Source organism: Phyllobates terribilis, unplaced genomic scaffold (genome assembly GCF_046119375.1).
Source record: "Phyllobates terribilis strain yellow unplaced genomic scaffold, ASM4611937v1 Scaffold_362__1_contigs__length_1925733, whole genome shotgun sequence".
NCBI lineage: Eukaryota > Metazoa > Chordata > Amphibia > Anura > Dendrobatidae > Phyllobates > Phyllobates terribilis.
The window spans coordinates 214,561-227,331 of NW_027363122.1; positions in this window are offsets into that span (position 1 = coordinate 214,561).

Sequence of the window (12,771 nt, forward strand, 5' to 3'; positions counted from 1 at the left end):
GCGACCATGGGGCGCACCACAAAAAGCAGAGATGTGGCACAGGGCAGGATCTCGGTCTTTGTGCCGACACCCTGTAAAATCCAAGATGGCTGCCGTAGAACTCATCATGCAGCCAGAGGCGGTGCAGAACGCTCCATGAGGTCTGATTCTCTGCTATCGGGTCAGACCTCACCTAATAAAGAGCGGTTATAGTCCGAGAAAAGCACAGGAACATCGCCCCCTGACAGAGGACCCATGTGGATCGCCATCCTGCAGCCCAGAGACCTCCAGACACCAAACAGCAAGTATCAAATGCACCTGACACATGGCACAGCTCTGCCCCCATTACAGAGACCACACTGAAGTCACTTTTAGGGGATCTTAAACAGGGCATACACAGTGATATTACCTCCACCTTCACTGCATTACAGAAAGACATTGTGCACATTGGAGATAGAAAAGCACATACTAAGGAGGAGTTCACTACTGCTCACAATAATCTGGTTGACGCTAATAATGAGGCAGATGAGGAGATTAATGCACGGAGATTAAAGTTGGCGGATATGGAGAACTGCTTCAGACGCAACAATCTACATTTTAGAGGGATACCGGAGAGTATTGCTGCAGACGCACTGAAGGAGTTCCTAACGGACTTTTTTACTGCATTAATCCTTGAGAAGGATCAGCGGGACCTTCTAATAGACAGGGCGCACAGGATCCCCAAACCCAAAAGTGCCCCCACCTCTGCACCCAGAGATGTAATTGCCCGGCTTCACTTTTTCCACTTTAAAGAAGCCATAACCAAAGACGCGGCGGGAAATCCAGAGCTTCCGGACAGGTTCAGGAGCATCATGATGTTCACTGATCTGTCTGCTGCCACCCTGAACAGGAGGTGCGAGTTTTCTACAGCGACCAAAATCCTGCAAGACAACGAGATCGTGTACAAGTGGGGCTACCCTGGAAGCTGATCATGACTAAGAAAGGAGTCACACATGTCCTGACATCTCCTCGGCAGGGAATGACTCTGATGCAGAAGTGGTCGCTGGCGACTGTGGAAGAAGGGACAAGTTCTCTAATAAAGAATAAGAAACCGCCGATGTTGAGGAAGGAGTGGATCTGAACAAGCAGCAAGCTTACTTTCCTAACCGTTGTACCCTCAATTTAGTTGCTCTACCTAGATCTTTTATTATTTTTTTTGAGCAGATCATACAACTATTTTTTCCAATACTCTGCGGTAGCACGAGAAAAATATTTTTTCATTCTCACTTCCCCTTGTATACCGGATAGCGCGGCATGTCCAGTAGGTTCACTTAGAACCGGACTCTATTCTTGGAACTGTTATAGTTATTTATATCTTTTGAGATTTGTATTTTGTTATTTCCCCATTCTTCCCTAACTGTCTAGTGGTGACATATAGATTTTGTCTGTATTTTGTATATGGTACTTCACATTTCCAATATCAATGTGAAAGGGTTAAATAGTCTGTTTAACCCCTTAATGACCTTGCAATTTTCCGTTTTAATTTTTTGCTCCCCTTCTTCCCAGAGCCATAACTTTTATATTTTTCGCTCAATATGGTCATGTGAGGGCTTATTTTTTGCGGGACAAGTTGTACTTTTGAACGACATCACTGGTTCTTACCATATCATGTACTAGAAAACGAGGAAAGAATTCCAAGTGCGGTGAAATAGCAAAACAAAATGTTTTTTTTTTTACCACATTCACTGAATACTAAAACTGACCTGCTATTATTATTCTCTGTGCTATTAAGAGTTCGTAGATACCACACTTGTATAGGTTCTTTTTATTTAAGTGGTGAAAAAAAAATCCAAAGTTTACTTATAGAAAAAAAACACGCCATTTCCGAGACCCTCCATTTTTCGGAATCTAGGGCCAGGTGATGGCTTATTTTTTGCGCGTCGAGCTGACGTTTTTATTGATACTATTTTGGGTTAGATCGGCTTTGCTGCATACAGGAGATGAGCAGATCGCCTATATGCAGCAGAATTGTTCACTTGCTATGAGCATCAACCACTGGCCGGCGGCGCTCATAGCAATCAGGACATGACAACCACTGGGGTCTGCTGCAGACCGCGGGTTGTCATGCCAACCCATCGGTGACCCGCGATCATGTGATGGGAACACCGATGGGCGGGGCTAATGCCGAGATTGACAGCGACATTTAACTGGTTAACAGCTGGGGGTGGATCGCGATTCCACCCGCGGTTGTTGCGAGCACATGTCAGTTGTATAAATCACTGGTTCAGTGCAGGCTGAGCGCCGGAGCCCGTGCTGAACCGGGTATGATGACCTGGGGCGAACTAGTATGCCCCAGGTCATAAAGGGGTTAAAAGATCTCTCCTATGGAGAGAGGCCCGGGCTCTTAAAGCCGACGTACTGTGTGTTCAAGAAACTCACTTAAACAGTGTTGACGCACACAGGTTGCAGAACAGAAACTTCCCAATGTGTTTCACTCTCACGCAATTGGTAAAAAATGGGAGTAGTAATAGTGATAAAAAACACCGTCGCCTTCCAATTGATCAACAGCATTGTAGACAATGAAGGCAGATACATCATCTTAGTATGCAGAAGAAATAACAAAACTTACAAGATCACCTCCAAATATGCCCCTAATTCCAAGCAGATTTCATTTGTTAAGGAAACTTTAGCGGTAATAACAGATGCAAAAAAAAGAGCCCTCCTGGTGCGCAGGGATTTTAATATCACCCCATGCCAGGCATAGACAAATCTGTACATCCTCAAAAAAAGAAAAAGCTTGTTCTCTTTCTCAGACTCTCTTGGCAGAAGAACTCTACAATGTTTGGAGAGTTTTGCACACCTCCGTACGTGATTACACGTTCTATTCACATTCACACAAAGGCTACTCAAGAATCGACCTAATTCTTACAGATAAATGGTTATTACATGACATCCAAAAGCCACGATAGGTAACATCACATGGTCAGACCATGCCCATCTCGTAACACATTAAAGAGGGATACAACTACACGACATACTCCCCATGGAGAGTAAATAATTACCTAATCGCAACACATAAAATTAGGCCCCAACTGCAGGAGACCTTGAAAGAATATTTTATAATTAATAATACACCCAACGTGTCCGCATCAACAGTATGGTATGCTCATGAGGCTTATATTAGAGGAAAACTAATTCAAATAGCATCCCAAAACAAAAAAGAAAGAATATGCCAAATAGAGGAAATCAACCAAAACAAAGCCTCACTAGAAGAAATGCATAAAAACAGCCCCGTAAACACAACTCTCCAAAAATTACAAAAATTAAGATACGATTTATATCAATTGCTCCAACATAAATACGGGCATAACCTACGGAAAAGCAAAGCTAAATACTATTGGCAGGGAAACAGAGCAGGTAAAATACAAGCGAACAAAGTCAAAGCTAAAATGACCAAACAAAGGTTACCGTATATACATAACGACCAAAATGAGAAAATATACAATCCTAAAGAGATTTCCAATACCTTCGCAAATTATTACTCAACCCTCTACAATTTACAAAAAAAAACAATACAATACCACAACCTAATGCCCAACTGATCAATCAATTTTTAGAAAGTATAAAGCTACCCAAAATATCAGAAGATAAAATATATTAAACCAACCAATATCCCAATTAGAAATAAAGTGTTATGATCTGCAACATGTACTAAGGAAAGATAGGGGAAAGCTGTCCCTACATTAAGACTAAGCTGAATCGCTACGATGTAGCAGGCTGCCTGTTCCTAGCGAACAGACCCGCCTTAGTCCTCGGCTAGTCTATAGCATTAAGGGAGGGGTCCCTAAAAGAACTAAGGACTGTGACAAAAAATGGGACACCTCCTAAACAGAGAAGTTGTTGCAGAACACAAAAACACAAACTGACAAAAGGTACAAGAGGTCCCAGAAGGACCAAGCGAACTGACAGAGAAGGGCACCGAAGCACCAGGCTAGAGAAACAGTCAAACACTGAAGTTCAGTACAGCCAGAAGGGCGGAGCTGGAATATAAAGGCATGGTCACGTGACCGCAAAACACAAGATGGAAAAAACAAACAGGAGGGTTCTAACAGTACCCCCTCTTTTATGTGGATCCTCCGGATCCTCCAGGCCCAGGCCTATCCGGAAACCTCCTGTGGAAAGCTTTAACAAGCCTAGGAGCAGAGACATCATCCGTCCTTACCCAGGAGTTATCTTCGGGACCAAAACCCTTCCAGGAGACAAGATACTGTAATCTCCTTCTATGCCATCTAGAATTCAAGATACGAGAAATTTCATATTCGCCGTCTTCCACCAAAGGAGGAACTGTGACAGTGGCGTCCCTATCAGATACATCAACCTTTTTCAAACATCATTTGTATTTGTTTTTTTCAACAGAACAAATCATAGAAAGACATATAAAACAAATAAATCAAAGCCAGGATGCACATAATAAGGAACCTGTACACAGATCATGCACAATGAATAATGAATAAGTTCCGGTTAGCTGGCTTAACAAATAGACATCTAAACTAAGTATTAGCAAGTTACAGTCATCTACAGTCAATGGAATTAATTAATTAAATAACGATAAATTGTGATGATTATCTCCCCTGCTTTAGTTAACACGTAAGAGTCCTAGGTTATTATTTAGATCCTCCAGAATATACCATTCTGTAGAAGTAAATGGTTTGACAATTTTATTCTTTTCAGACAGAGAACAACATGTTATAATAAACTGCTTCCATTTTGATAGAAATTTGCCAGCTTGCTGTTCTTTGTTACAAAGGGTATCTAATTGCTCTACTCCCATAAAATGTTTCATTTGGATTATTAGCTCTGCTATAGGGGGAATGATAGGATCCAGCCAATGTTTAAGTAACTTTTTTTGCCAGCAAGAATAGAGTATGAAGTAGTTTTGGGGGGCCTTTTGATTTTTGGTCAGGATTTTCTGGGTTATTCCAATGATGTAGTATGGCTACATATGGAGAGAGAGTGTATCCTGGGCCCCATATAGTCTTTATCACATCTGAGACTTGATTCCAGTATACTGTTGAATCAGGGCAGGACCATAGGCCGTGCATAAGATCAGAGTATGGGTGATGACATTTAGGGCATGCAATCATCCTATTTGACAAGGTATCTTTTTTCGGTATATTAAAAGCGTAAATGGCCCCGTGTATTATTTTATTCTGAGTCTCTCTCCATGATTCGTTTATAATGTATTTTCTAAATATATTCCAGCCTAATCTGATCTTAGTAGGGATTTCAATGTCATCAAGTTGCTGCTTCCAATATTTAAAGAAAATGTCTGGGTGTATCTTTAATAAATTAGATTTCATAGCCGAGTAAAGACTAGAAATTGAGGGAGTACCAGTTGGATATAGTAAAATTATATCTAGTTAGTTTTGAAAGGTCTCGAAGGTGACATCCTTTAAGTTTGACATAATGGATAATCTAATTTGTTCAAATTGGAGGCCATGCTGTAAGGGTAGATCATATTTATCTATACATTCTGGGAACGTCAACCATCTCCGACCGTTTGGGTGAAGTAGGTGAGATATGTTATGTATACCTGCTTGCTGCCATTTAAAAAATAATTTATTTTCACTGCCCTGTGGAAATTCCGGATTCCGCCATAGCGGCAAGTGCTTAGAAATTCTGAAACAAAGGCCATAATTTTTTCTAACTGCTTTCCAAGCGGAAATGGTGTCTTTAAAAGTTACTGATCTTTTGATTGCTGGGGGTACAGAAGAGTAGCGAGAGTGTAGAAGTGCAGTTAAATTAAAGGGGTAAGCATAGTCTGATTCCAAAGAGTAATCAGAGCATGTATGTCTTTTGTGGAGCCAGTCAATTATGTAGCGAAAAAGGCAAGCAAGGTTATAATTCCTGATACTTGGAAAATTGATGCCTCCATCATCCTTGGACGACATAAGTTTGTCAAGGCTAATCCTAGGACGTTTTCCTCTCCATATAAAATGACTAAAGGCCTTATTAAGTGTGATTACGTCAGAGTGTTTCAGCAGTAATGGCAGAGTTTGGAGTTGATACATAATTTTAGAAGTACTTATCATCTTAACGAGATGCGCCCTACCTAAAAAAGACAAGGGCAAATCCTGCCACGATTTCAATTGATCAGTAATTTTTTTGATGAGGGGGGGATAATTTAATGTATATAAAGAAGATGGCAACCGGCCTATTTTTATGCCCAAATACGTGATATGTGATGTAGCTATATTAATATCATAGAAAGATTTTTTTGGGTAGTGTTTCATACCCTTTTCAGTTAATGGTAGCAATTCACATTTTTTTGTGTTTATTTTGAATCCAGAATATGAGCCAACATTTTTAAGTAGATCCAACACCAGAGGTAAATGTAGAAAGGGATCTGACATGAACAAAATGATGTTGTCTGCAAAAAAAGCAGCCTGAATTGATTTTTTGTTAAATTGGATGCCTGAAAAAGTTTTAGGGTCTGACAAAATACGGACTAAGGGCTCTAGTGCCAGATTAAAAAGTAAGGGGATAAAGGACATCCTTGTCTCATTCCCTTTTCAAGAGGGAAGGGAGAGGATAAAAAACCTGGGGTACACACCTGGGCTTTTGGAGACGTGTATAAATTACGAATGTAATTAAAAAAGGGGCCTGACAATGACATCTTCGTTAAAACCATGTATAACCAATCTCAACTTATATTATCAAAGGCTTTTTCGGCGTCAAGGGAGATAATTGCTGTGGATCCCTTTAGATCAGGAGTAGAGTGGATTTTATCGAGCGCCAATAATACTTTCCTAATATTTAGCGTGGCTGAGCGACCTTTAACAAAGCCTGCTTGTACATGGGATATAAGGTGGGGTAGAATGGAGGCCAGTCTATCAGCCATTATTTTAGATAAAAGCTTAATGTCGATATTTATAAGTGAAATCGGTCTGTATGAATTGGGGGATAATGGATCTTTGTCTGGCTTTAGTAATAATTTGACATAAGTCATATTTGCGGAAGGGAAAATGGGATTGCCACAAATTATTTTGTTGAAGATCGGTACTAACAACGGGGACACCTCTTCCGTTAAGGATTTAAAGAAGTCAGAAGTGTATCCATCAGGTCCAGGGGCTTTGTTTGGTTTCAAATTTTTAATTGTAGTGGTAATCTCCTCCAATGAAATAGGTTTATTTAATATAGATTTATGTTCCTCCGAAAAAAAAGGTAATTTGACCTTATCCAAGAGTGTATCAGAGAGGGGCAAGGTTTGTTTTGTTTTTTTGTATAGGTCCTTATAGAATGAGCCTAAAATCTCATTAATTGATTTAGGGTAAGTGTGAATAACCCCATTAATATTTCTTAATTGAAATATTCCCTGTGGCTTTCTCATACCTTTAGCTAAATTTGCCATCATCCTCCCCGATTTGTTACCAAACCTATAAAAGAATGCTTCTGTTTGAGATAAATGGAATTTTTCTCTCATATCTGCATATTGGATGAATTCAGATTGTTTTTGAGACCAATGTGTTTTATTAAGAGGGGAAGGATCAAGAAGAAATGTAGTGTAGGCTTGTTTCAGTTCAGAGGACAGTTCACTATATTTTTTCATAACCCTTTTTTGAGAGAAAAAGTATACGCCAAAATTTTTCCTCTCAGTACCGCCTTGGCCGATTCCCACAATAATGTGGGGTTATCTTGGTGTGCCGAATTATCAGATAAGAATTCGCTCCACCATATCTTGAGAGAGGAAATAAATGAGTCGTCTTTGCAAAAGTAATCTGGAAATCTCCACAAGAAGTCAGGGCCCCGAGGGAAATCCTTTGATAGTTCCAAGCTCACTGAAGAATGATCAGAAATAACAATATCATCAATTTAGCCAACAGAGGAGAAGATACAAAAAAGTAGTCAATACGAGACCAAGAGTCGTTGGCGTGTTAGAAGCGCGTATATTCCCTATTACTGGGGTTCAAAAACCTCCAAGAATCAATTAATTGGCAGCTAGACAAAAAAGGTGCTAGTGCTTTGTCATGCGAGGTAACCGATTGCAGAGTACCAGTAGTGTTTTTCCTATTCTCATGAACTGAAACCACCGAGTTAAAGTCTCCACCTATTATTTTGTTAGGGTTGGAGTCAAATAAGAGTCTAGTCTCCAATTGTTTAAAAAAAGGTTTGTTGCCTACGTTAGGCGCATATACATTGTAGATAAGGTTCCACAAGACGTAGATAATGTTAATTGAATCAACCTCCCTTCTCCATCCTGCTGCTGACTTATGACCTGGTGTATAAACTGCTTATTAATAAGGATTAAGACTCCAGCCTTTCTATCTACGGACGGTGAACCATAGATACCCCCAACCCATAATTTTTTCATCCGGGGGAAATCTGCTTCAGGCAAATGTGTTTCTTGTAGAAGGGCTATGTCAGGCTTTAAACGTTTTAAATGTCTAAGGACTTTCATCCATTTTTGGGGAGAGCGCAAACCTTTAACATTCCAAGATACGATATACATATTCAAAGACTGTAAAGATAGACATGTTTGGTGAACAACTTACAAAATAATGATGACATGTAGTTAGATTACGTACTAACGAGCAAAGCTCGAACATGTGAAACAAACCCAAAAAAACAATATACAAAAGTTTTAAAGAACTGACCTAGCAAGAGCGTAAACATTTTTAACTGCTCGCTAGGGAAAAGACTATCTCCTGGGCTTCACTTCTGCCCGACCATGTGTGCAATATAACAGATTACATTTAAATTTAGATTCAAATTCAAACCTAACTCCCCCCTTAATTAAGGTAATTTATCAGAATTTTCTCAAACAATTGCCTTCATAAAAGACTTTCACTCCAGGGCCACCAGGCGTATAAAAGGAGAAACTCATTAAATCAACGATTGTTATAGCTCTGGTCTCCTTGTTTCGTGGGTCTCCTAGGTGACTGTGAACTAGAGGAAGTTTTCACCTGGAGGGTCTGTTCAGGACTGGGCCCAGGAGACTGTTGACAAAAGAGTCTGCCTTATCAGGTGAGATAAATTCCCGGAAAGAGCCATCAGTGTCTTTCAGGCGAAGAGTAGCCGGGTAGCGCAGTTGAAAGCGGATTTTTTCTTTGCGCAGTCTGGTGCATAAAGCACTGAAGGACTTCCTTTTCCTGGTTACTTCAATTGAGTAGTCTTCGAAAAGCAGGATTTTATGGCCTTGAATGATCAATGGGTGGTTTAATTGTTTGTAAGCTCGGATAATGTCAGCTTTATCATTGAAATCCAAAAATTTCATAATGACCTGTCTTGGCCTGGTAGTATTGTGGGCTCCAGAGACAGAGGGTGGAGGACCAATTCTGTGGACCCTTTCTACCTTTTTACCTTCGGATAATTTTAGGGCTTTTGGAACTTCGTTCTCACATAGTCCCTCTGAAGACCGCTGAGGGAGCGGCCTGAAAAATGCTCGACTTTCCCATAGACTTACATTGGGCTCGTTGCTCGGATCGAGCACCTGAGCATTCCAATTTGCTCGACCCGAGCAATGAGCACCCGAGCATTTTGGTGCTCGCCCATCATTAATTATTACTTAATAATAAATTGGTGAATTAGGGAGTGTTTCTTGTTTTTATTTAACTGTTTTTATGTCTTTCAGGTTCCCATTTTTGGGCTACTCCTGATTTGCTAGATTAAGCCAGATCTTTAGGGTGTTTTTTTTGCTTTTTAATAAGTTGGTGAGTGAAGTGTGGGGGAGTGTTTTCTAAAATAAACTATTTTATCCTGTGTGTGTTTTTTTTATTACTGGGTTAGTAATATATAACAAATTGTGAGGAAAACAATGGCCTGGAAGGGGTATATTGATAATGTATTTACAAAATGGGGAGAACCGCAAAAGAGACCCCTCTCTAACAAGTCATGAAACTTAGCCTTTATTTCATATTTGATTAAAAACGCCTAGGGGTATATAAAAAACTTTGTCCCTAATCTGCCTTTAGTATTTTATAGTGGTATTCGTATTTCTACACACACTTAGCGGCACTTGGGTGCCTTCTATCAAACGGTAAAAAAGAAAAAACTGTACTCATAGCACAAGGAGCAATGCTCTTCTGGCAAACACTGTCAGCAAAGTGAGCTTCTGGTCTTGGATTTTATCCTAAGTCATGTGATAAGGCTCGTTAAAGGGTCAATATTGACTTTTAAGATTGATACTTCCAATAGGTGGCACTACAGTTCTGGCTCTATTCCTCTCTGAAGAGACAATTTGCATAATTCCCAGAAAAACATTGCGGTTTGAAAAGTCTCCTCACTTTGACATGCTTAGCATGTCGCTCTCCGCAACGAGAAACGTTACTTCTTAGATAACGGTCTGATGCCTCTCACCCAGCCAAACCAGAACTCACACTTTGTTCCGACAAGGGGCAGTACCCCAAAACACAGTGTCGGCAAACTGAGTTTCTGGTCTTGGCTTTTATCCTAAGTCATGTGATAAGCATCGTTAAAAGGTCAATATTGACTTTTAGGATTGCTATTTCCAATAGGTGGTGCTAGAGTTCTAGTTCTCTTCCTTTCTGAAGAGACAATTTGCATATTTCCCAGAGGAGCATTGCGGCTTAAAAAGTCTCCTAACCTTGACGTGCTCTATCTGTATACAGATAGATAGATATAAAGCACAATGTACACTCTAATGTAAATATACACTCTAATGTACACTCTAATGTAAATATAGAAAACCTAGAAAATCTTTAAATGAGAAGGTGTGTCCAAACTTTTGATCTGTACTGTATAGAACCGACCCCCCTGTATACAGCCCCCTGTATACAGATAGATAGATATAAAGCACAATGTACACTCTAATGTAAATTTATCAAAATCAATTGTTTAGCTGAAGCTTATGTTATGACCAAAAATGTTTAACATTTGATAATATTTATTCTATTATTTAACGGATATATTCAGGCCTGTATTTTCCGCTAGTGCCGAAGTTCTTTTTGCAATTTAGATTACTTTTTTCTTCAGAGCACCCGAATAGACCAGTGAGCGACCCCTCTCTTTTCTATTAATCATTTTTGGATCCCTCTCCTGGGACATTGCAGCAGGTAAGTGTTCACACTATTAGAAGTTTGATAGCCTTTTTTCTAACCATGCTTCCCTCCCACTAATTCCTTCTATCATGTCGCTCTCCGCAAGGAGAAAAATTACTTCTTAACACCATGGCTTGATGCCAGCTGACATTATGAAGCTGACATCAACCCCATAAACTATTCCCTCGTTTGAAACCATACAAGGGCAATCGGGAAGAGTCGGGCAAAGTGCCTGAATTGGCCCATCTCATAGATGGGCCAATTCTGGGGCGACTGCGGGCTTAGGCAGGGAGGGGGTCAATATTCATGGACCTTTCCAGCTTGGTATTATAAACCTGCACCTGTCTGCTTTACTTGGGCTGGTTATCAAAAATAGGGAGGACCCCACATAATTTTTTTAAATTATTTCTTTATTTATGATATACATGCGTTTTTTGCATTGCCGCAAGACCAATTGACATGCTGCGGCTCAAAAACACGCACTGCAGGTGACTTTATGCAGTGTAAAAAAAGAAGCACAGTGGACATGGGATTCTGTTAATCCCATCCACTGTACTTGTACTGTACAACACAGTAAAAATACGCTGCGTCCAAAACGCTACTATTCCTTATCGTGTGCACACAGTCTAAATCTACAATATTCATATTCCAATAAAAACAAGTAAAACCATTGCATTAAAAGGATGCTTCAAATTTTTTGATGCCAAGAATGTGCAAAGGAGTCATCAAAGCAAAAGGTGGCTACTTTGAAGAACCTAGAATATAAGACATATTTTCAGTTGTTTCACACTTTTTTGTTAAGTATATAATTCCACATGTGTTAATTCATAGTTTTGATGCCTTCAGTGTGAATGTACAATTTTCTTAGTAATGAAAATACAGAAAAATCTTTAAATGAGAAGGTGTGTCCAAACTTTTGATCTGTACTGTATAGAACCGACCCCCCTGTATACAGCCCCCTGTATACAGATAGATAGATATAAAGCACAATGTACACTCTAATGTAAATTTATCAAAATCAATTGTTTAGCTGAAGCTTATGTTATGACCAAAAATGTTTAACATTTGATAATATTTATTCTATTATTTAACGGATATATTCAGGCCTGTATTTTCCGCTAGTGCCGAAGTTCTTTTTGCAATTTAGATTACTTTTTTCTTCAGAGCACCCGAATAGACCAGTGAGCGACCCCTCTCTTTTCTATTAATCATTTTTGGATCCCTCTCCTGGGACATTGCAGCAGGTAAGTGTTCACACTATTAGAAGTTTGATAGCCTTTTTTCTAACCATGCTTCCCTCCCACTAATTCCTTCTATTCATTCACAGGTGGTTTTAACTTTCTCTACCAGCCCATACATCGTAGGTTTAAAGTCCAAGCAGAGACATATTGTCCATAGAGACTTACAGCCCAAGAGTGGCATATCCAGTGGTAGCTTAGCGTAGTTACCCATCATATGAAGGTTACCTTGTAATGGTTGATAGGCACACATGAATTGGCCAAATTATGCACAAAAAACCTTCATTTTGTAAAGTGACATCAGTCTAGATGCAATATTTCTTATGAATTCATGTATGGAGTGCCGAAGTTCTTTTTGAAATTTGTATTTTCCGCTAGGCACATATTGAAGCCAAGAGGATTATCTATAAACATCTCTGTCCGTTTGCAGTCTGCTCCCTTAGTGCCTGAGATCTGAGCCCCCAAAGTCGGAGGAGCATTTTCAGATGCAGATCTTTAGTGTGAGACTTTGATAGTAT